Source organism: Podarcis tiliguerta (genome assembly GCF_965153285.1).
Source record: "Podarcis tiliguerta genome assembly, chromosome: 3".
Classification (NCBI taxonomy): domain Eukaryota; kingdom Metazoa; phylum Chordata; class Lepidosauria; order Squamata; family Lacertidae; genus Podarcis; species Podarcis tiliguerta.
The window spans coordinates 111,206,726-111,231,674 of record NC_139536.1 but is presented as its reverse complement, the minus strand read 5'-3'; positions in this window follow the sequence as shown (position 1 = coordinate 111,231,674).

Sequence of the window (24,949 nt, the reverse complement as noted above, 5' to 3'; positions counted from 1 at the left end):
TCGAGGGTTAATTCTGTTTCCCATGATAAAAACCCATGTGTTTCCACCGAAAAAGCTTTCAGGGGATCGCTTGCAACAGTTTGGCACCATTTTTGAGTGAATTGCAGAACGTCAGATTTTTGCTGAAATTGTGACCGCGCGGCTTAGGGATTTTTTCAAAAAAAGTTGTTCAGACGTCGAGGGCTAATTCTGTTTCCCATGATAAAAACCCACCTGTTTCCACCGAAAAACCTTTCAGGGGATCATTTGCAACAGTTTGGGACCATTTTTGAGTGAATTGCAGAACGTCAGATTTTTGCTGAAATTGTGACCGCGCGGCTTAGGGATTTTTTCAAAAAAAGTTGTTCAGACGTCGAGGGTTAATTCTGTTTCCCATGATAAAAACCCATGTGTTTCCACCGAAAAAGCTTTCAGGGGATCGCTTGCAACAGTTTGGCACCATTTTTGAGTGAATTGAGGAACGTCAGATTTTTGCTGAAATTGTGACCGCGCGGCTTAGGGATTTTTTCAAAAAAAGTTCTTCAGACGTCGAGGGTTAATTCTGTTTCCCATGATAAAAACCCATGTGTTTCCACCGAAAAAGCTTTCAGGGGATCGCTTGCAACAGTTTGGCACCATTTTTGAGTGAATTGAGGAACGTCAGATTTTTGCTGAAATTGTGACCGCGCGGCTTAGGGATTTTTTCAAAAAAAGCTGTTCAGACGTCGAGGGCTAATTCTGTTTCCCATGATAAAAACCCACCTGTTTCCACCGAAAAAGCTTTCAGGGGATCATTTGCAACAGTTTGGGACCATTTTTGAGTGAATTGCAGAACGTCAGATTTTTGCTGAAATTGTGACCGCGCGGCTTAGGGATTTTTTCAAAAAAAGTTCTTCAGACGTCGATGGCTAATTCTGTTTCCCATGATAAAAACTCATCTGTTTACACCGAAAAAGCTTTCAGGGGATCGCTTGCAACAGTTTGGCACCATTTTTGAGTGAATTGCAGAACGTCAGATTTTTGCTGAAATTGTGACCGCGCGGCTTAGGGATTTTTTCAAAAAAACTTGTTCAGACGTCGATGGCTAATTCTGTTTCCCATGATAAAAACTCATCTGTTTACACCGAAAAAGCTTTCAGGGGATCGCTTGCAACAGTTTGGCACCATTTTTGAGTGAATTGCAGAACGTCAGATTTTTGCTGAAATTGTGACCGCGCGGCTTAGGGATTTTTTCAAAAAAGGTTGTTCAGACGTTGAGCGCTCATTCTGTTTCCCATGATAAAAACCCATCTGTTTCCACCGAAAAAGCTTTCAGGAGATCGCTTGCAACAGTTTGGCACCATTTTTGAGTGAATTGCTTAGGGATTTTTTCAAAAAAAGTTGTTCAGACGTCGAGGGCTAATTCTGTTTCCCATGATAAAAACTCAGTTGTTTCCACCGAAAAAGCTTTCAGGGGATCGCTTGCAACAGTTTGGCACCATTTTTGAGTGAATTGCAGAACGTCAGGTTTTTGCTGAAATTGTGACCGCGCGGCTTAGGGATTTTTTCAAAAAAAGTTGTTCAGACGTCGAGGGCTTATTCTGTTTCCCATGATAAAAACCCATCTGTTTCCACCGAAAAAGGTTTCAGGGGATCGTTTGCAACAGTTTGGCACCATTTTTGAGTGAATTGCAGAACGTCATATTTTTGCTGAAATTGTGACCGCGCGGCTTAGGGATTTTTTCAAAAAATGTTGTTCAGACGTCAGGGGCTAATTCTGTTTCCCATGATAAAAACCCATGTGTTTCCACCGAAAAAGCTTTCAGGGGATCGCTTGCAACAGTTTGGCACCATTTTTGAGTGAATTGCAGAACGTCAGATTTTTGCTGAAATTGTGACCGCGCGGCTTAGGGATTTTTTCAAAAAAAGTTCTTCAGACGTCGATGGCTAATTCTGTTTCCCATGATAAAAACTCATCTGTTTACACCGAAAAAGCTTTCAGGGGATCGCTTGCAACAGTCTGGCACCATTTTTGAGTGAATTGCAGAACGTCAGATTTTTGCTGAAATTGTGACCGCGCGGCTTAGGGATTTTTTCAAAAAAAGTTGTTCAGACGTCGAGGGCTAATTCTGTTTCCCATGATAAAAACCCACCTGTTTCCACCGAAAAACCTTTCAGGGGATCATTTGCAACAGTTTGGGACCATTTTTGAGTGAATTGCAGAACGTCAGATTTTTGCTGAAATTGTGACCGCGCGGCTTAGGGATTTTTTCAAAAAAAGTTGTTCAGACGTCGAGGGCTAATTCTGTTTCCCATGATAAAAACCCATCTGTTTCCACCGAAAAAGGTTTCAGGGGATCGTTTGCAACAGTTTGGCACCATTTTTGAGTGAATTGCAGAACGTCATATTTTTGCTGAAATTGTGACCGCGCGGCTTAGGGATTTTTTCAAAAAAAAGTTGTTCAGACGTCGAGGGTTAATTCTGTTTCCCATGATAAAAACTCATCTGTTTACACCGAAAAAGCTTTCAGGGGATCGCTTGCAACAGTTTGGCACCATTTTTGAGTGAATTGCAGAACGTCAGATTTTTGCTGAAATTGTGACCGCGCGGCTTAGGGATTTTTTCAAAAAAACTTGTTCAGACGTTGAGCGCTCATTCTGTTTCCCATGATAAAAACCCACCTGTTTCCACCGAAAAAGCTTTCAGGAGATCGCTTGCAACAGTTTGGCACCATTTTTGAGTGAATTGCTTAGGGATTTTTTCAAAAAAAGTTGTTCAGACGTCGAGGGCTAATTCTGTTTCCCATGATAAAAACTCAGCTGTTTCCACCGAAAAAGCTTTCAGGGGATCGCTTGCAACAGTTTGGCACCATTTTTGAGTGAATTGCAGAACGTCAGGTTTTTGCTGAAATTGTGACCGCGCGGCTTAGGGATTTTTTCAAAAAATGTTGTTCAGACGTCGAGGGCTTATTCTGTTTCCCATGATAAAAACCCATCTGTTTCCACCGAAAAAGGTTTCAGGGGATCGTTTGCAACATTTTGGCACCATTTTTGAGTGAATTGCAGAACGTCATATTTTTGCTGAAATTGTGACCGCGCGGCTTAGGGATTTTTTCAAAAAAAAGTTGTTCAGAAGTCGAGGGCTAATTCTGTTTCCCATGAGAAAAACCCAACGGTTTCCACCGAAAAAGCTTTCAGGGGATCGCTTGCAACAGTTTGGCACCATTTTTGAGTGAATTGCAGAACGTCAGATTTTTGCTGAAAATGTGACCGCGCGGCTTAGGGATTTTTTCAAAAAAATGTTGTTCAGACTTCGAGGGCTAATTCTGTTTCCCATGATCAGAAACCATCTGTTTCCACCGATAAAGCTTACAGGGGATGGTTTGCAACAGTTTGGCATCATTTTTGAGTTAATTCCAGAACGTCAGATTTTTGCTGAAATTGTGACTGCGCAGCTTAGGGATTTTTTCAAAAAATGTTGTTCAGACGTCGAGGGCTTATTCTGTTTCCGATGATAAAAACCCAACGGTTTCCACCGAAAAAGCTTTCAGGGGATCGTTTGCAACAGTTTGGCACCATATTTGAGAGAATTGCAGAACGTCAGATTTTTGCTGAAATTGTGACCGCGCGATTTTTTTAAAAAAATGTTGTTCCGACGTTGAGGGCTAATTCTGTTTTCAATGATAAAAACGCATCTGTTTCCACCGAAAAACCTTTCAGGGGATCGTTTGCAACAGTTTGGCACCATTTTTGAGTGCATTGCTTAGGGATTTTTTCAAAAAAAGTTGTTCAGACGTCGAGGGCTAATTCTGTTTCCCATGATAAAAACTCAGCTGTTTCCACCGAAAAAGCTTTCAGGGGATCGCTTGCAACAGTTTGGCACCATTTTTGAGTGAATTGCAGAACGTCATATTTTTGCTGAAATTGTGACCGCGCGGCTTAGGGATTTTTTCAAAAAAAGTTGTTCAGACGTCGAGGGCTAATTCTGTTTCCCATGATAAAAACCCATCTGTTTCCACCGAAAAAGGTTTCAGGGGATCGTTTGCAACAGTTTGGCACCATTTTTGAGTGAATTGCAGAACGTCATATTTTTGCTGAAATTGTGACCGCGTGGCTTAGGGATTTTTTCAAAAAAAAGTTGTTCAGACGTCGAGGGTTAATTCTGTTTCCCATGATAAAAACTCATCTGTTTACACCGAAAAAGCTTTCAGGGGATCGCTTGCAACAGTTTGGCACCATTTTTGAGTGAATTGCAGAACGTCAGATTTTTGCTGAAATTGTGACCGCGCGGCTTAGGGATTTTTTCAAAAAAACTTGTTCAGACGTTGAGCGCTCATTCTGTTTCCCATGATAAAAACCCATCTGTTTCCACCGAAAAAGCTTTCAGGAGATCGCTTGCAACAGTTTGGCACCATTTTTGAGTGAATTGCTTAGGGATTTTTTCAAAAAAAGTTGTTCAGACGTCGAGGGCTAATTCTGTTTCCCATGATAAAAACTCAGCTGTTTCCACCGAAAAAGCTTTCAGGGGATCGCTTGCAACAGTTTGGCACCATTTTTGAGTGAATTGCAGAACGTCAGGTTTTTGCTGAAATTGTGACCGCGCGGCTTAGGGATTTTTTCAAAAAAAGTTGTTCAGACGTCGAGGGCTTATTCTGTTTCCCATGATAAAAACCCATCTGTTTCCACCGAAAAAGGTTTCAGGGGATCGTTTGCAACAGTTTGGCACCATTTTTGAGTGAATTGCAGAACGTCATATTTTTGCTGAAATTGTGACCGCGCGGCTTAGGGATTTTTTCAAAAAAAAGTTGTTCAGACGTCGAGGGCTAATTCTGTTTCCCATGAGAAAAACCCAACGGTTTCCACCGAAAAAGCTTTCAGTGGATCGCTTGCAACAGTTTGGCACCATTTTTGAGTGAATTGCAGAACGTCAGATTTTTGCTGAAATTGTGACCGCGGGGCTTAGGGATTTTTTCAAAAAAAGTTGTTCAGACGTCGAGGGCTAATTCTGTTTCCCATGATAAAAACTCATCTGTTTCCACCGAAAAAGCTTTCAGGGGATCGCTTGCAACAGTTTGGCACCATTTTTGAGTGAATTGCAGAACGTCATGTTTTTGCTGAAATTGTGACCGCACGGCTTAGGGATTTTTTCAAAAAAAGTTGTTCAGACGTCAAGGGCTAATTCTGTTTCCCATGATAAAAACTCATCTGTTTACACCGAAAAAGCTTTCAGGGGATCGCTTGCAACAGTTTGGCACCATTTTTGAGTCAATTGCAGAACGTCATATTTTTGCTGAAATTGTGACCGCGCGGCTTAGGGATTTTTTCAAAAAAACTTGTTCAGACGTCGATGGCTAATTCTGTTTCCCATGATAAAAACTCATCTGTTTACACCGAAAAAGCTTTCAGGGGATCGCTTGCAACAGTTTGGCACCATTTTTGAGTGAATTGCAGAACGTCAGATTTTTGCTGAAATTGTGACCGCGCGGCTTAGGGATTTTTTCAAAAAAAGTTGTTCAGACGTTGAGCGTTCATTCTGTTTCCCATGATAAAAACCCATGTGTTTCCACCGAAAAAGCTTTCAGGGGATCGCTTGCAACAGTTTGGCACCATTTTTGAGTGAATTGAGGAACGTCAGATTTTTGCTGAAATTGTGACCGCGCGGCTTAGGGATTTTTTCAAAAAAAAGTTGTTCAGATGTCGAGGGCTAATTCTGTTTCCCATGATAAAAACCCACCTGTTTCAACCGAAAAAGCTTTCAGGGGATCATTTGCAACAGTTTGGGACCATTTTTGAGTGAATTGCAGAATGTCAGATTTTTGCTGAAATTGTGACCGCGCGGCTTAGGGATTTTTTCAAAAAAAGCTGTTCAGACGTCGAGGGCTAATTCTGTTTCCCATGATAAAAACCCACCTGTTTCCACCGAAAAAGCTTTCAGGGGATCATTTGCAACAGTTTGGGACCATTTTTGAGTGAATTGCAGAACGTCAGATTTTTGCTGAAATTGTGACCGCGCGGCTTAGGGATTTTTTCAAAAAAAGTTCTTCAGACGTCGATGGCTAATTCTGTTTCCCATGATAAAAACTCATCTGTTTACACCGAAAAAGCTTTCAGGGGATCGCTTGCAACAGTTTGGCACCATTTTTGAGTGAATTGCAGAACGTCAGATTTTTGCTGAAATTGTGACCGCGCGGCTTAGGGATTTTTTCAAAAAAACTTGTTCAGACGTCGATGGCTAATTCTGTTTCCCATGATAAAAACTCATCTGTTTACACCGAAAAAGCTTTCAGGGGATCGCTTGCAACAGTTTGGCACCATTTTTGAGTGAATTGCAGAACGTCAGATTTTTGCTGAAATTGTGACCGCGCGGCTTAGGGATTTTTTCAAAAAAGGTTGTTCAGACGTTGAGCGCTCATTCTGTTTCCCATGATAAAAACCCATCTGTTTCCACCGAAAAAGCTTTCAGGAGATCGCTTGCAACAGTTTGGCACCATTTTTGAGTGAATTGCTTAGGGATTTTTTCAAAAAAAGTTGTTCAGACGTCGAGGGCTAATTCTGTTTCCCATGATAAAAACTCAGCTGTTTCCACCGAAAAAGCTTTCAGGGGATCGCTTGCAACAGTTTGGCACCATTTTTGAGTGAATTGCAGAACGTCAGGTTTTTGCTGAAATTGTGACCGCGCGGCTTAGGGATTTTTTCAAAAAAAGTTGTTCAGACGTCGAGGGCTTATTCTGTTTCCCATGATAAAAACCCATCTGTTTCCACCGAAAAAGGTTTCAGGGGATCGTTTGCAACAGTTTGGCACCATTTTTGAGTGAATTGCAGAACGTCATATTTTTGCTGAAATTGTGACCGCGCGGCTTAGGGATTTCTTCAAAAAATGTTGTTCAGACGTCAGGGGCTAATTCTGTTTCCCATGATAAAAACCCATGTGTTTCCACCGAAAAAGCTTTCAGGGGATCGCTTGCAACAGTTTGGCACCATTTTTGAGTGAATTGCAGAACGTCAGATTTTTGCTGAAATTGTGACCGCGCGGCTTAGGGATTTTTTCAAAAAAAGTTCTTCAGACGTCGATGGCTAATTCTGTTTCCCATGATAAAAACTCATCTGTTTACACCGAAAAAGCTTTCAGGGGATCGCTTGCAACAGTTTGGCACCATTTTTGAGTGAATTGCAGAACGTCAGATTTTTGCTGAAATTGTGACCGCGCGGCTTAGGGATTTTTTCAAAAAAAGTTGTTCAGACGTCGAGGGCTAATTCTGTTTCCCATGATAAAAACCCACCTGTTTCCACCGAAAAACCTTTCAGGGGATCATTTGCAACAGTTTGGGACCATTTTTGAGTGAATTGCAGAACGTCAGATTTTTGCTGAAATTGTGACCGCGCGGCTTAGGGATTTTTTCAAAAAAAGTTCTTCAGACGTCGATGGCTAATTCTGTTTCCCATGATAAAAACTCATCTGTTTACACCGAAAAAGCTTTCAGGGGATCGTTTGCAACAGTTCGGCACCATTTTGAGAGAATTTCAGAACGTCAGATTTTTGCTGAAATTCTGACCGGGCGGCTTAGGGATTTTTTTTAAAAAAAGTTCTTCAGACGTCGAGGGCTGATTCTGTTTCCGATGTTGAAAACGCATCTGTTTCCACCGAAAAACCTTTCAGGGGATCGTTTGCAACACTTTGGCACCACTTTTGAGTGAATTCCAGCAGGGCAGATTTTTGCTGAAAATGTGACCGCGCGGCTTAGGGATTTTTTCAAAAAAGGTTGTTCAGACGTCGAGGGCTAATTTTGTTTCCCATGATAAAAACCCAACGGTTTCCACCGAAAAAGCTTTCAGGGGATCGTTTGCAACAGTTTGGCACCATTTTTGAGTGAATTGCAGAACGTCAGATTTTTGCTGAAAATGTGACCGCGCGGCTTAGGGATTTTTTCAAAAAAATGTTGTTCAGACTTCGAGGGCTAATTCTGTTTCCCATGATCAGAAACCATCTGTTTCCACCGATAAAGCTTACAGGGGATGGTTTGCAACAGTTTGGCATCATTTTTGAGTTAATTCCAGAACGTCAGATTTTTGCTGAAATTGTGACTGCGCAGCTTAGGGATTTTTTCCAAAAAAAACTTGCTCAGACGTCGAGGGCCAATTCTGTTTCCGATGATAAAAACCCAACGGTTTCCACCGAAAAAGCTTTCAGGGGATCGTTTGCAACAGTTTGGCACCATATTTGAGAGAATTGCAGAACGTCAGATTTTTGCTGAAATTGTGACCGCGCGATTTTTTTAAAAAAATGTTGTTCCGACGTTGAGGGCTAATTCTGTTTTCAATGATAAAAACGCATCTGTTTCCACCGAAAAACCTTTCAGGGGATCGTTTGCAACAGTTTGGCACCATTTTTGAGTGCATTGCTTAGGGATTTTTTCAAAAAAAGTTGTTCAGACGTCGAGGGCTAATTCTGTTTCCCATGATAAAAACTCAGCTGTTTCCACCGAAAAAGCTTTCAGGGGATCGCTTGCAACAGTTTGGCACCATTTTTGAGTGAATTGCAGAACGTCAGATTTTTGCTGAAATTGTGACCGCGCGGCTTAGGGATTTTTTCAAAAAAACTTTTTCAGACGTCGAGGGCTAATTCTGTTTCCCATGATAAAAACCCCTCTGTTTCCACCGAAAAAGCTTTCAGGGATTCGCTTGCAACAGTTTGGCACCATTTTTGAGTGAATTGCAGAACGTCATATTTTTGCTGAAATTGTGACCGCGCGGCTTAGGGATTTTTTCAAAAAAGGTTTTTCAGATGTCGAGGGCTAATTCTGTTTCCCACGATAAAAACCCATCTGTTTCCACCGAAAAAGCTTTCAGGGGATTGCTTGCAACAGTTTGGCACCATTTTTGAGTGAATTGCAGAACGGCAGATTTTTGCTGAAAATGTGACCGCGCGGCTTAGGGATTTTTTCAAAAAAAAGTTGTTCAGACTTCGAGGGCTAATTCTGTTTCCGATGATAAAAACCCATCTATTTCCACCGAAAAAGGTTTCAGGGGATCGTTTGCAACAGTTCGGCACCATTTTGAGAGAATTTCAGAACGTCAGATTTTTGCTGAAATTCTGACCGGGCGGCTTAGGGATTTTTTTTTAAAAAAGTTCTTCAGACGTCGAGGGCTGATTCTGTTTCCGATGTTGAAAACGCATCTGTTTCCACCGAAAAACCTTTCAGGGGATCGTTTGCAACACTTTGGCACCACTTTTGAGTGAATTCCAGCAGGGCAGATTTTTGCTGAAAATGTGACCGCGCGGCTTAGGGATTTTTTCAAAAAAGGTTGTTCAGACGTCGAGGGCTAATTTTGTTTCCCATGATAAAAACCCAACGGTTTCCACCGAAAAAGCTTTCAAGGGATCGTTTGCAACAGTTTGGCACCATTTTTGAGTGAATTGCAGAACGTCAGATTTTTGCTGAAAATGTGACCGCGCGGCTTAGGGATTTTTTCAAAAAAATGTTGTTCAGACTTCGAGGGCTAATTCTGTTTCCCATGATCAAAAACCATCTGTTTCCACCGATAAAGCTTACAGGGGATGGTTTGCAACAGTTTGGCATCATTTTTGAGTTAATTCCAGAACGTCAGATTTTTGCTGAAATTGTGACTGCGCAGCTTAGGGATTTTTTCCAAAAAAAACTTGCTCAGACGTCGAGGGCCAATTCTGTTTCCGATGATAAAAACCCAACGGTTTCCACCGAAAAAGCTTTCAGGGGATCGTTTGCAACAGTTTGGCACCATATTTGAGAGAATTGCAGAACGTCAGATTTTTGCTGAAATTGTGACCGCGCGATTTTTAAAAAAAAATGTTGTTCCGACGTTGAGGGCTAATTCTGTTTTCAATGATAAAAACGCATCTGTTTCCACCGAAAAACCTTTCAGGGGATCGTTTGCAACAGTTTGGCACCATTTTTGAGTGCATTGCTTAGGGATTTTTTCAAAAAAAGTTGTTCAGACGTCGAGGGCTAATTCTGTTTCCCATGATAAAAACTCAGCTGTTTCCACCGAAAAAGCTTTCAGGGGATCGCTTGCAACAGTTTGGCACCATTTTTGAGTGAATTTCAGAACATCATATTTTTGCTGAAATTGTGACCGCGCGGCTTAGGGATTTTTTCAAAAAAAGTTGTTCAGACGTCGAGGGCTAATTCTGTTTCCCATGATAAAAACCCATCTGTTTCCACCGAAAAAGGTTTCAGGGGATCGTTTGCAACAGTTTGGCACCATTTTTGAGTGAATTGCAGAACGTCATATTTTTGCTGAAATTGTGACCGCGCGGCTTAGGGATTTTTTCAAAAAAAAGTTGTTCAGACGTCGAGGGTTAATTCTGTTTCCCATGATAAAAACCCAATGGTTTCCACCGAAAAAGCTTTCAGGGGATCGCTTGAAACAGTTTGGCACCATTTTTGAGTGAATTGCAGAACGTCAGATTTTTGCTGAAATTGTGACCGCGCGGCTTAGGGATTTTTTCAAAAAAATGTTGTTCAGACTTCGAGGGCTGATTCTGTTTCCCATGATCAAAAACCATTTGTTTCCACTGAAAAAGGTTTCAGGGGATCGTTTGCAACAGTTTGGCACCATATTTCAGTGAATTGCAGAACGTCAGATTTTTGCTGAAAATGTGACCACGCGGCTTAGGGATTTTTTCAAAAAAATGTTGTTCAGACTTCGAGGGCTAATTCTGTTTCCCATGATAAAAACCCATCTGTTTCCACCGAAAAAGGTTTCAGGGGATCGTTTGCAACAGTTTGGCATCATTTTTGAGTTAATTCCAGAACGTCAGATTTTTGCTGAAATTGTGACTGCGCAGCTTAGGGATTTTTTCCCAAAAAAACTTGCTCAGACGTCGAGGGCCAATTCTGTTTCCGATGATAAAAACCCAACGGTTTCCACCGAAAAAGCTTTCAGGGGATCGCTTGCAACAGTTTGGCACCATATTTGAGAGAATTGCAGAACGTCAGATTTTGGCTGAAATTGTGACCGCGCGGCTTTCGGATTTTTTTTTTTTTAAAGTTTTTCAGACGTCGAGGGCTAATTCTGTTTCCCATGATCAAAACCCATCTGTTTCCACCGAAAAAGGTTTCAGGGGATCGTTTGCAACAGTTTGGCACCATATTTGAGAGAATTGCAGAACGTCAGATTTTTGCTGAAATTGTGACCACGCGGCTTAGGGATTTTTTTAAAAAAAAGTTGTTCAGACGTTGAGGGCTAATTCTGTTTCCGATGATAAAAACCCATCTGTTTCCACCGAAAAAGCTTTCAGGGGATCGTTTGCAACAGTTTGGCACCATTTTTGAGTGAATTGCAGAACGTCAGATTTTTGCTGAAATTCTGACCGGGCGGCTTAGGGATTTTTTTTTAAAAAAGTTCTTCAGACGTCGAGGGCTGATTCTGTTTCCGATGATAAAAACGCATCTGTTTCCACCGAAAAACCTTTCAGGGGATCGTTTGCAACACTTTGGCACCAATTTTGAGTGAATTCCAGCAGGGCAGATTTTTGCTGAAAATGTGACCGCGCCGCTTAAGGATTTTTTCAAAAAAAAAAGTTGTTCAGACGTCAAGGGCTAATTCTGTTTCTAATGATACAAACCCATCTGTTTCCACCGATAAAGCTTACAGTGGATGGTTTGCAACACTTTGGCACCACTTTTGAGTGAATTCCAGCAGGGCAGATTTTTGCTGAAAATGTGACCGCGCCGCTTAAGGATTTTTTCGAAAAATAAAGTTGTTCAGACGTCAAGGGCTAATTCTGTTTCCGATGATACAAACCCATCTGTTTCCACCGATAAAGCTTACAGGGGATCGCTTGCAACAGTTTGGCACCATTTTTGAGTGAATTACAGAACGTCAGATTTTTGCTGAAATTTTGACTGCGCGGCTTAGGGATTTTTTTTAAAAAAAACTTGCTCAGACATCGAGGGCCAATTCTGTTTCGGATGATTAAAACCCATCTGTTTCCACCGAAAAACTGAACTGAACTGCATCTGAATTTAACTGAACTGAACTGAATTGCAACTAATAATTTTTTATTTATACCCCACCCATCTGGCTGGGCTTCCCCAGCCACTCTGGGCAGCTTCAACAAAATATTAAAAGACCGTAATACAGCACACATTAAAAGCTTCCCTAAACAGGGCTGCCTTCAGATGTCTTCTAAAAGTCTGGTAGTTGTTCTCTTTGACATCTGGTGGGAGGCCGTTCCACAGGGAGGGCGCCACTACTGAGAAGGCACTCTGCCTGGTTCCCTCTAACTTGGCTTCTCGCAGTGAGGGAACCGCCAGGAGGCCCTTGGCACTGGACCTCAGTGTCCGGGTAGAATGATGGGTGTGGAGACGCTCCTTCAGAAATACAGTCATACCTCGGGTTGAATACTTCGAGTTGAGCGCGTTCGAGTTGCGCTCCATGGCAACCCGGAAGTAACGGAGCTCATTACTTCCGTGTTTCGCCACTTGCGCATGCGCAGATGCTCAAAATGATGTCATGCGCAGAAGTGGAGGAAAGCGACATGCGCATGTGCAGACGTGCCGTCGCTAGTTACGTTTGCTTCTAGATGCGCACGGGGCTCCGGAATGGATCCCGTTCGTATCTAGAGGTACCACTGTACTGGACCGAGGCCGTTTAGGGCTTTAAAGATCAGCACCAACACTTTGAATTGTCCTTGGAAACGTACTGGGAGCCAATGTAGGTCTTTCAAGACCGCTGTTATGTGGTCTCGGTGGCTGCTCCCAGTCACCAGTCTAGCTGCCGCATTCTGGATTAGTTGTAGTTTCTGGGTCACCTTCAAAGGTAGCCCCACATAGAGTGAATTGCTGTAGTCCAAGCGAGAGATAACTAGAGCATGCACCACTCTGGTGAGACAGTCCGCGGGCAGGTAGGGTCTCGGCCTGCGTACCAGGTGGAGCTGGTAAACAGCTGTCCTGGACACAGAATTGACCTGTGCCTCCATGGACAGCTGTGAGTCCAGAATGACTCCCAGGCAGCGCACCTGGTCCTTCAGGGGCACAGTTACCTCATTCAGGACCAGGGAGTCCTCCACACCCACCCGCCTCCTGTCCCCCCAAAACAGTACTTCTGTCTTGTCAGGATTCAACCTCAATCTGTTAGCCGCCATCCATCCTCCAACCGCCTCCAGGCACTCACACAGGACCTTCACTGCCTTCACTGGTTCTGATTTGAAAGAGAGGCAGATGGCTGGTGAGGCAGGAGGCCAACGGAAGGTGTAGTTGAAGCAAACCAATCCCATTTTTATCTTTGTCTTCCTGCCTGCTGTGTTTACAGGGACCAAAATGAGATTAAGAAGGAAGAAGCTGGGTTGGTTTTGTGTAAGAAAGGAGGAGGATGGAGGCTGGCTGAGGGAGACTGAGGTTGGTGGGGCAGTGCCTCATTTGCCCATATGGACTAGCCTCCACTGCCCGTTTCCAAGAGCTGTGGGACTGGGGGTGAGGTATAGGTCTAGCAGTCTTCTTGCTGTTTCCTCTTTAGGATAGCCCAGGACACCACCCAGTGGCTAAGTTCCCAAACCCTCCAACTGTCCCTATTTTCCAAGAACAGTCCTGGATTTACAGAAGCCGTCCTGGTTTCTGATTTGATTCAGAATGCGCCACTTTTCCTTAGGATGTCCCTATTTTCACCGGAGAAATGTTGGAGGGTATGGTAGGATGTCCCTATTTTCATTGGAGGGTATGGACTTATGCGATCCCTGAGCCAAGGAGATAAGTAACTGAAGGCCACCCTGTATAGGGAAGTTTTTTTTTAATGTTTTATGTTCTATTATGTTTTTATGCATGTTGGAAGCTGCACAGAGTGGCTGGGACAACCCAGTCAGATGGGTGGGCCATAACAACAACAACAATGCCACCTCAAGTTTCATCAGGGGAAAAATGTTGGAAAATATTAGTTCCTCAGTATCCTTTTGCCAAGAGATTTGAGGTGGTAGGTGAGACCCCTTTTGAGTGCCCCCGTACTCTTGTACTACAGTGGAGCCAGGAGACGATAGTCCTCCTTGTTGGAACCTGCGTTCGACCGAGCTCCTCCGGACGGGATTAACGACCTGAGCCTCTGATAAGGCTCCAAGCACATTCCCATTCAGCAGAGTTTCAAAGCAGCAGAAGTGACGAGATTATGGGCTACATTGCAAAGTCTTTTATTTTAACTACGCAGACAGAAAAGAAATACATCCTCTCTCTGTGAGAGCAGAGAGCAACTGAAAAACAAAGGAACAGGAAACCAGTAACATCACATCCGTCTCCTGTCTTCCGTGAGACTTCTAACAGTCTGGAATCCCAGGAATGTAAACAGAGTCCTGTGACCCCAAGCACTGCACCAGTGGCACAAACAGAAACTAACACTCCTGGCCCAAGGATGGGGAGCCTCTTCGCCACGAGATGTTGCTGAACCACAACTCCCATCAAGCCTAGCAAGCATGGTCAATGGCCAGGTATGTTGGGAGTTGTAATTCAGCAAAATCTGTAAGGCCAAAGGCTCCCCACACTTCTTCTAGCCTCTGTTCTCCACTTTCTTCCTCCTGTAAGAACTATTTAAGCTTATGAATCCCAAGACTCCTTTATTATGGCCTGGTGGTAGCAGCTGCCCCGTTCTTGACCTCCTCTTGGCTGGCCTGACTGGCTTGCACCCTTTTTAAAGATGGCGGCAGTTACTCTGCTCTGCGGACCTCCACACATGCTCAATAACTGTGTTTGTGAGCAGGTTTCCTTATTCATGGGGCTTTGCTTGCTTCAGTTTCCTCCTCGTCTGTTAAGCCCCTCAGAAGAAAAGGCCCTTTCATGAGCCATTACTTGCATAAATACAATTAAATTAGGGATGGGGAACCAGGGATGATGGGGATTTGCGTCCCCAAAACACCTGGATGACCACAGAGATACCCCTACCCTCCCAAAAAACCCAATCCCTCAAAAGCAATTTGTGGTGCAGGATTCTGTCCTCCTGAGATGGATGCTGCTCACACAACCTGACATGTAAACCGAAATGCTCTTGCACCAGAGGGGGGCAGCAACGAGCCGTCCCATTTTTAATTTCCTTTCTTTCCTTCAGACTGCTCTTGTGAATAATGAGCCGGGCAAGAAAGACAGCTCAATTCAAATCGCTGACAAATGGCATGCATATATTTGGCAGACTGTAATTAAAGCAAAAGCATGCTCAAGGGGGAAGCGATCCCAAAGCTTTGTTTATAACAACTCCCCTTTGTTGTCACTCCACTTACGGAGTCAGTGCTAGAAAAGAATGGATGTCAAATCTTTCAGAAAACGAGGCTTTAATTCTTGGCTCAGTCACACTAACAGCAAAGATTGCTATCAACAGAGCAGCAGGGGGAAATCCATTTCTATGCTCCTAAGAGGGGCTGTTAAGACAAAAGAAGAAGAAGAAGATATGGTTTCTCCTCCCCTTCTGCAAATAGCTGGACTCAGCCAAGGCTGAATTCCAAATACCAAGCTGTCCTTCTGATCATGCTTCTTCATCTCTTGTATCCTAGAATACAATCTCGAAGAGCAGCCATGATAACCTTTGCTGCAAAAACTCTGGGTGCCTCCAGACCATTTTTGGGGACAGAATCAAGACAGATTCAAGAGCACACCGGGAAATTTAGGTTTGTGCATTTAATACTGATTAAAGCCCTCTGCCAGCCAGTTAGGAAGCAGTGCTGAAATGCACTGTGTGATAGGAATTTTATGGTCTTAGATATATGGTAATGTTCATAAATGTACCAACCAAGCACGTACATAGATCAGCACAGGAAGGCCAACCTGGAACCATTTTGATTCCTAAACTGACCAAATGTTTTCTCTGCAAGGTCAAGTGGGAAACCTCCCCATTGTCTCTTTCCTCACAAATCCTGTCTTAAAGACACATTTAAGATATGAATAGGGTGTGAGCCTGTGACCTGGCCCAGGAACTAAGTATTTATCATTACAAAAGAATGGCCGGGCTCCCCAGGCAATCCAATCAAGTAACTTGCCAGACAGGAGATAAACAACAGGAGAAAAACAATATTCAAATTTCTGTTTTAGACCGCCTTTTCTGTGATGTAGGTATGATGTATCTGGGGGGTGGTCTTAGGTTACACCCCTTCTGTGATGTATGTATGATGTTTCTGGGGGTGGTCTTGATCTACAGGGTGCCAATTTCAAAAGTCTTTATAAGGCCTTGCACGCCATTTTTCTAGGTCCCTCCTCCTCTCCTGCGTGTGAGGGGAGCACCCTGTTGCAACAGTTCAATAAAGATCAAGCTTACTAGCTGCTTTGCTTCTCAATATTCTCTGGTTGGCCTCTGTTATTCTCTCCTACCAATAGGGAACCTATGTAAAGACTCTATATGGGCTCTTGGATACTCCATAAGGGAAAAGGGCATTTTTTATTTACAGCAACTGAAAAGGTGGGATGAATGCATGTTTCTCATAAAGCCGTATGAACACATTGCAAACAAATGAGGGCGAACGCAGGATAAATGTTCATCTTCCCACAACCAAATCAGGATATACGTTCAATAAAGACTGGATATAGTCTGACCTCTGTGTGAGCTTTGCACAGGCAAATCAGGATGAATGCTTTATAAACAGGGTGTCGGGGGCAGCCCAATGTTGTCTTTTTGGGGCGCAGTGAACAGACCCTCCAATGTCCCTATTTTCCAGGAACAATCCCAGAGTTACAGAAGCCACCCTGGTTTCTGATATGATCCTGGAATGCCCCACTTTTCCTTAAGATGTTCCTATTTTTATTGGAGAAATGTTAGAGAGTATGGGTGGACGTCCAAGTTTTCATCGGAGGGCATGAGTGAATTAACTGAGCACTGGCCCCAAAGTACAGCCCAGTCTAGAGCAAGCACTTAATTTGTATTCTCCCTTTCTTGTCCTGCAGTATGAATACCCACTGCATTGGACACGACCAACAGCTCTCCCCTTCACATTTACCGGAGGTGACCCATTAAAGTGTTGGCATTCCTATGAGGTGAGGAACGGCAGCGCGAATGGCGGATGGAACATGTTATGTACTGAAGTTCTCACCCTGGGCCAGCAGGGGGATACTGTAGATAGTTATGCAAATGAAGGATCGAAAGTGACGTTCAGTGATTGGATAGTTTTTATGCAAATGAAGGATCGAAAGTGACGTTCAGTGATTGGATAGTTTTAGAAAGTTGCTACAGTAACGTTGTACTGGAGCTCTATATAAGCAGGCTGACTGAGCCCTTCAGTTCAGCTCTGTTCTGGCCTCTGAATAAACAAGAGCTGTTTGAAGAATCACTGTGTCATCTGATATGTTCACCCACAACTTAACAGAACACCTGCCCCATAAGGAGAAATGGAAGACTCCAGGGCAAAAGGCTCGTTGGGAGTCCAAGTCTCCTTGTGAGTAAGGCCTTCCTTGTGAGGAAACCACTTTTTAACAACAGCTGGTGGGATTCAGCAGAGCCCAAATGTGGTTCCTGTAGCGCCAGCTCAAAAGCTTCAGTAAGAGAACAGAGCAGATGCTGGGATTATGTTTCCTACGTAGAATCAGGCCTTCGATGGAAGTTCCTGTTAAGTTGTGGGTGAACATATCAGATGACACAGCGATTCTTCAGACAGCTCTTGTTTATTCACAGGCCAGAACAGAACTGATCTGAAGGGTTCAGCCAACCTGCTTATATAGAGCTCCACTACAAAGCAACAGTAACAACTTTCTGTAACTATCCAATCACCGAATGTCACTTTCAATTCCTTATTTGCATATGCGGACCTGAGTGAAAACTATCTACAGTATCCCCCTGCTAGCCCAGGGTGAGAACTTCAGTACATAACAGTTCCCCTGTGACTTATCTAGGTCAGGACAATATAGCAGTTTCATATTTTGGTTTGGGAGCATCAAAAGCAGGGCTTGCCCAAGCCAGAGGCTCAGGACAAAATGAACTGGCTCTTGAATGAGCATGGGATAGTGTCCTCCAGTAGAGGGTACATGACAGGTCTGTGGTGCACACAACTCTGGTTTCTAACAGAGGAGAATGCCCAAGGAGCTCAGCTGAGACAGCAGGTTGCCACCTGAGGCAGTTACCTCATTCTGCCTAATGGTAGGGCTGGCCTTGACCGGGAAGTTATTCATGCTCTAAACTTCAGCACTTCGTTGAGGAGGTTGTATAAACGTCCTCTGTAGCCCAGCCACATGTTCTATGACCTCTGATATCAGTAGAGGGGAACCAAACCTAAGTGGGTAATGAGAAATTTAGACTGACACGGTTCTTATTGTTTTTCAGAAGTCACTTAGAATGCTGTCAGTTCAGAGAGCTTGCGAACAGGGACTGACTCTAGCGTCCTTCTGTTTGTTGTGTTAACCTTGGCAGGTTCATTTACTGTGTTAACCTTGGCAGTCTTTTCCCATTTACCTGTTCTGTTCTTTTAGTTTTTCCGTTGTTTCAACCTGGAGTGGAAGAAATAGGTCATTTATTACAAAAAGTTAGTTGTAGTTACCAGGGATAGCCAACACAGTGACCACCAGATTCTGTTAGAACAGCATTTCCCAAATCTGTTTTTGGACTGCAATTCCCGCCACCCCTGATGTTATGTACTGAGTTGAATAGGATCCAAAAAGCAGCAGTCTGATTGGTCCTAGAACAATAGGATTCAGAATGCAGCTGTCTGATTGGTCCTAGAACAATAGGATCCAGAATGCAGCAGTCTGATTGGTCCTAGAACAATGCAGCAGTATGATTGGTCCGCAGGAGCCACCCAATCCAGCTCCAGGTGGAAGTGAATCCGCAACCTGATTGGCCTACAGGAGAATCCCAGAATTAGCCAATCACGTGCGACCCATTGTGTAAATAATATATATAAAGCAGATATTTTGGGGGAACTTTCATTCCTCACTACTATGAGCTGAATAAAGAGCATGAAATCCACACTCGACTCCGAGTATATTTCACCTGACTACTGGCCTTTCTAGCTAGGAATGATAGAAGTTGTAGTCCAAAAACAACTAGAGATCCAAGTTTGGGGGAAACTGTTTAGACCACAACTCCCATCAACGATATGGTGTGTGTGTATATATATGTGTGTGTTTGTGTGTGTGTGCGTCTACACACCCACCCCATAAATCTCCACTTAATATGCAGGTAGTGTTGAATGCTAGCTTCTGGAGAGAGAAAACCTAATGTAGTTGCCAGTTTCATGAGCGCCATAAATCATTCATGCTAAAGTAGACTACAAGCGCTTGGATCTCTAAGGCAGATCAATTTCAAGGTGCTTCCTTAACACGCAAACATGATCCTTGATGATTGCTTATACAAATATGCATTTTCATTAAGAGTTCCCACATCTCTCTCTCCTCCCCTGAGCAAGTCCTCTGACCCGGAGAAGCATCTGTAACTAATGAATTCACTGCTCCCCACTTTCTAGGCTCCATCGGAAAAATACATTACCAAACACATATAAAGTCTGTAAATTTGTGATAAAACGAACCTTGTAATTCTCTGCTAATATGATTTGGGTATCTCAATAAATCTTGAGGCAGGTGATGTGAAGGACTTTTTTTTTTTACATACTTTATATATCACTGGCATTAATTAAAGGTTTCATGGCTCCAAGAGGATTTTGCTGCCTCCTTGAACAGTCATTGTTCTAAGGCAATGTGCTGTCCTTCAGACGTATTTGGACTCCAGCTCCCATCTGCACCAGCCAGGGTGGTCAGTAGTGAAGGATGATGGGAGCTGTAGTCCAATATTATCAGGAGGGTACCATGTTGTCTACCCTGTTGGTCATGACAGCACCCTGGTAGGTTGAACTATGTGTGGAGGGTGCAACAAATGTGGATTCAGTTGGAGGTCTCTGAAGTTAGTTGGTTGGGTGGTGAAGGAAATCCACACCCCCTTTGTGCCTCTAGGGTCTGCTCTGCAGCAAAGTATGGCCATTGACCATAGCCGATACTAGCAGAAGACTTTCCTGTTGTTCACTCACAAATAATAATAATAATAATAATAATAATAATAATAATAATAATTTATTTATACCCCATCCACTCTGGGTGGCTCCCAACAGAATATTAAAGGTAAAGTGACCCCTCACCATTAGGTCCAGTCATGGCCGACTCTGGGGTTGCGGCGCTCATCTCGCTTTATTGGTCGAGGGAGCCGGCGTACAGCTTCCGGGTCATGTGGCCAGCATGACTAAGCCGCTTCTGGCGAAACCAGAGCAGCGCACGGAAACGCCGTTTACTTTCCCGCCGGAGCGGTACCTATTGATCTACTTGCACTTCGTGCTTTCGAACTGCTAGGTTGGCAGGAGCAGGGACCGAGCAACGGGAGCTCACCCCGTCGCAGGGATTCGAACCACTGACCTTCAGATCAGCAAGCCCTAGGCTCTGTGGTTTAACCCACAGCGCCTTTACCTTAATCTGTAAGATTTGAGCCATTGGGATGATGATGATTCTGTTATTTATTGAGTTTATATAGCACCCTATCCCTGCAGTTCTCAGGGTGGTTCACAGGATAAAGTCTGAAAATAAAACTGCAAAATAAAACAACAACCCAACATCCCACCCACATTTTAAAAGGGCATAAGATGTCAATCAAATCAACCAAAGGCCTTGCTAAAGAAGAACATTTTTGCCTGGAGCCTTTGTTACTACAGTGGTACCTTGGGTTACATATGCTTCAGGTTACATACGCTTCAGGTTACAGACTCTGCTAACCCAGAAATATTGCTTCAGGTTAAGCACTTTGCTTCAGGATGAGAACAGAAATCGTGCTCCGGCGGCGCGGCAGCAGCAGGAGGCCCCATTAGCTAAAGTGGTGCTTCAGGTTAAGAACAGTTTCAGGTTAAGAACGGACCTCCGGAACGAATTAAGTACTTAACCTGAGGTACCACTGTATAATGAAGGCGCCAGGCAAACCTGCCTGGAGAGAGCATTCCACAAACTGGGAGCCACTGCAGAAAAGGCCATTATTGTGTTGCCATTCTCCTGACCTTTTGTTAAAATGGGCAGAAAACATATTCCTCCTCCCAATGCCGTCGCCTCTGCAGCGCCAGGGCAATGAAAACACCCCGCAGGAATAATGAAAACAAATGAGACGCACACTCTAATGAAAGTTAAACACTTTTAATCATGTACTGAACTCTCCTGTTGGTCTCACTCAGCATAATGTAAGCTGCCTACATTCCTGTGCATCTCTATCTACCTTCTGTTGCAAACAATTAGTTATGCATAAATACCTTTGAAAAGCATGTTTAGGGTGTCCGGCAGCACTGATGACGAGGAAGCTGTGTTTAGTGTTATTACTATTATTTTAATTGGGGGAGGAATTGAACCGCCAAGGAATCAGTTCCAAGAGGAAATTGCGAAAATGTGTACAGGCAATGGCCTCTGAATGCATAGCTGAGTATATTAGTGCCAGTAGCGTCATTCAGAAAACAGAAATAGCAATCAAAACAGCTGGGAATGTCCAATATTGAATAGAAAACACTTGCAAGAAGCTGCTAGAAAATGATTCTGACTCATGATATTTTTGAATGGGCAAATACAAGGAAATCACACATTGTAAATGGAAAATATGAAAGTAATTGAACAAATTATTCTGCCCGAAGCTGAAAATGCCTGGATCATATTTAACAAATTCATAGCGTTTCTTGTACTAAACGTGGGGGGGAGATTTGCTCTTCCAGCTGATAAACTCTAAAGTAGCGCCACGAGGGGAAAAAAATTCAGGCATTTCAGAAAAATAGGTTTAAAGTTGTTGACCCTTTGGGATGGAATACAAAGCTCTCACTGCATTTCTTTTAAGCTACATAATAGACATGAACTCATGTTTCAGTTCAGAAGGAATGGCGTCAGTTCAAAGGTAAGCAGTGATAAAAGGAATAAATAAATCATTGTTCGCATTTCAGCGTTTCACTCAGCCGAAATAAAAATGGTTTCCCAGAAAACACATTTATTTTTGCATGAAGGGAAGGAAACACTGTGGTTTAGAAGAAGAAAAGAAACCAAGATAACAAGTAGTTGATCAGTCATTTTAGATCTTGGACAAAATTGCCTGATGGGCCACACACATCCCTTAAGAAAATAATGTGTTACATCACATAGACCATGGGTAGGCAAACTAAGGCCCAGGGGCCGGATCCGGCCCAATCGCCTTCTAAATCCAGCCTGCGGACAGTCCGGGAATCAGCGTGTTACATGAGTAGAATGTGTCCTTTCATTTCAAATGCATCTCTGGGTTATTTGTGGGGCATAGGAATTCGTTCATATTTTTTTTCCAAAATATAGTCCAGCCCCCCACAGGGTCTGAGGGACAGTAGACCGGCCCCCTGCTGAAAAAGTTAGCTGACCCCTGACTCAGATGCTTACTGGAACTTCAGGTTTGTGCATTTAAAGAGGAGTAATGTGCTCCGAGCTCTAGCATAACAAATCCACATTTTAATTGGTTCTTTTGGAGTTTGGAAAGTAACAGGGAAATGTATCAAAATGTGTGGGGTGAGATTGTGGTAAATATCCTGCAAACCGATAGGATCTATGCTCACTGGTTTATAACCAGCTTGCAAACAAACCAGAATGAATGCTTGATAAAAAAAAAACCAGGTCCAGTCTAACTCCTGTGTAAGCTTTGAGTAAGCAAATCAGGACAAATGCTGAATAACTTGGTCATCTGGAGGAGCTCTTATTTTAAAATAAGCCAGTTCTGTTAGGTTTTGGGCTCCTCTTCATTCTGCTGAGTGGAGCCTTGAGCATAACATACCTAGCTTATGCCAAGTCAAACAACACAGTGGCACCTTGGTTTACAACCATAATCTGTTCCGGAGGTCCGTTTGTAAACCAAAACAGGTTGTAACCCAAGGCACACTTTCGCCAGTGGGGGCCTCCAAAATTTCTTTGTTCGTAATCCAAAAAAATAAAATAAAAAAAAGTTGTAATCCAAAAAATGGTTGCAAACCGGGACACACATTTCTGGGTTTGACGAGTTTGTAATCCAAAACATATGCAAACCAAGACGTATGGAAACCAAGGTACCACTGTACAGCTTTAGGAATAAGCTGTAAAATTTTAGCCAGAATGACCCAGGAAGAATTTGTGAGGGTGTTGGATCAAAACAAAGACGAAGCATATATTGTATATTCTTGCTCAGCACTGCCCTGATCTAGGCAGCCTGAAAATCAGGGCTTACAATACTTGGTTATTGTAGATGCTGTGCATTACATTTATTCTCCAACAATGCTTAGTTCTGTAGGAACAAAGCAAGACAGCCGCTGGCTCAGATATGCAGCATGCTATTCTTAAATTGCAGGGATCCAGCTTTTATGGAAAATGATAATTTGAGAAGGATAATCTCATCTGGTTCATGTGATTTTGGAGCAATCGTAACAGTCTTCTCAAGCAGGCACATGGGAACTGACAGCACCAGCCTACGCATGTTTACTTAGGTGTAAGTTCCACTCAGCTCAGTGGGACTTACAATCTGCACTCATAGAAATGAGCTGTAAAATTAACTGTTTAGGTGATATAATATATGAAGGCATAGGAAATGTGTCTCTCCCAACCTTCAGCTGCCTCAAAACTTTTATTTTTTAAAAAGCAGAAGCCTTCTCTTCCTTCTTACTTTAATTTCATATCACCAAGAATTCATTTTGTTCTTCCTTTTGTCTGAGCTTATATTTGCCCATCTGTAACACTTTGATAAGGCTTTAAACAATCCTTCTGTTCTGGTTCCTTTCTTCCCTCTCCCACCGAAGCTCCCCATTTATTACTTTTATAAGAAGATTGGTTTCCACAAATGAACAATTTTTAAAGACATCTGAGTTGGTAACATCCGAAACTTTCATTCTACTCTAAGCTGGGAAATAAAATAGACATCTGAAGTCACAGAAGTAATTTTAATGTGGCATTTAGGGCAGAAAGCTGGTGTTTCAGAGGTAGCGAGGAATGCTTAAGCAGTTGGAAGTTAAGAGGCTCACTGGGTTTTGAGAAACTGAAATAAACCATTCTGGAAAGCTGCAGATGAATCTATAATTTAGGGAAAGGTTGCTACCTGTCCTTTTGGAAGAACTTCAAGGTTGTACACACACACACACACACACACACACACACCAAAGAAATCTACCTGGACATTCTAGATACCAAGGCTGGATCTAAACACATCAAAGAAGTGTTTCAGTTAAATGCATTGTAAAAGGTATCTATTTATCTACTTGCACTGGTGTGCTTTCGAACTGCTATGTTGGCAGGAGCCAATAAAACACCAAACATTAAACATCAAAAAACCCTTCCCTATACAGGGTTGCCTCCAGGTGGTTCAGAGCTCGCATAACTCCATACCCACCAACATTTGTCCAGTGAAAACAGGGACATCCTACCATCCCCTCCAATATGTCTCTGCTCAAAATAGGGACGTCTCTAAGGAAAATTCCAGGGACAGATCAGAAACTGGGGTGGCTTCTGTAAATCTGGGACTGTCCCTGTAAAATACAGGGTCTGACGGTCCCTTGTGCACTGTGAATTTTTGAGGGGATCTTTACTGAGACATTTCATGAACACCATAGAACGTACGACTGTCTTGCCTCAGCAATGGACTGGTGCCCACAGGTATGTGGTTGGCGACCCTTGTCTTAGGCCAGCTCTGAGGCATAGCTAAGACCAGCAACTGGCTTTCAGGGGCATTCTGAACCTGAGGTATAAAGACCGAAAGTCAGATGAATTAAAACGTTCTCAAGATCACCTTGGGAACCTTGCAGGGTGGGGGCTGAATCCCCAGGGGAAGTTCCACAACCTAAACGCTTGTGCTATGTACCATACTTTTTGCTCTATAAGACTCACTTTTTCCCTCCTAAAAAGTAAGGGGAAATGTGTACGCGTCCTATGGAGCGAATGCAGGCTGCACAGCTATCCCAGAAGCCAGAACAGCAAGAGGGATTGCTGCTTTCACTGCGCAGCGATCCTTCTTGCTCTTCTGGCTTCTGAGATTCAGAATATTTTCTTTCTTGTTTTCCTCCTCCAAAAACTAGGTGCGT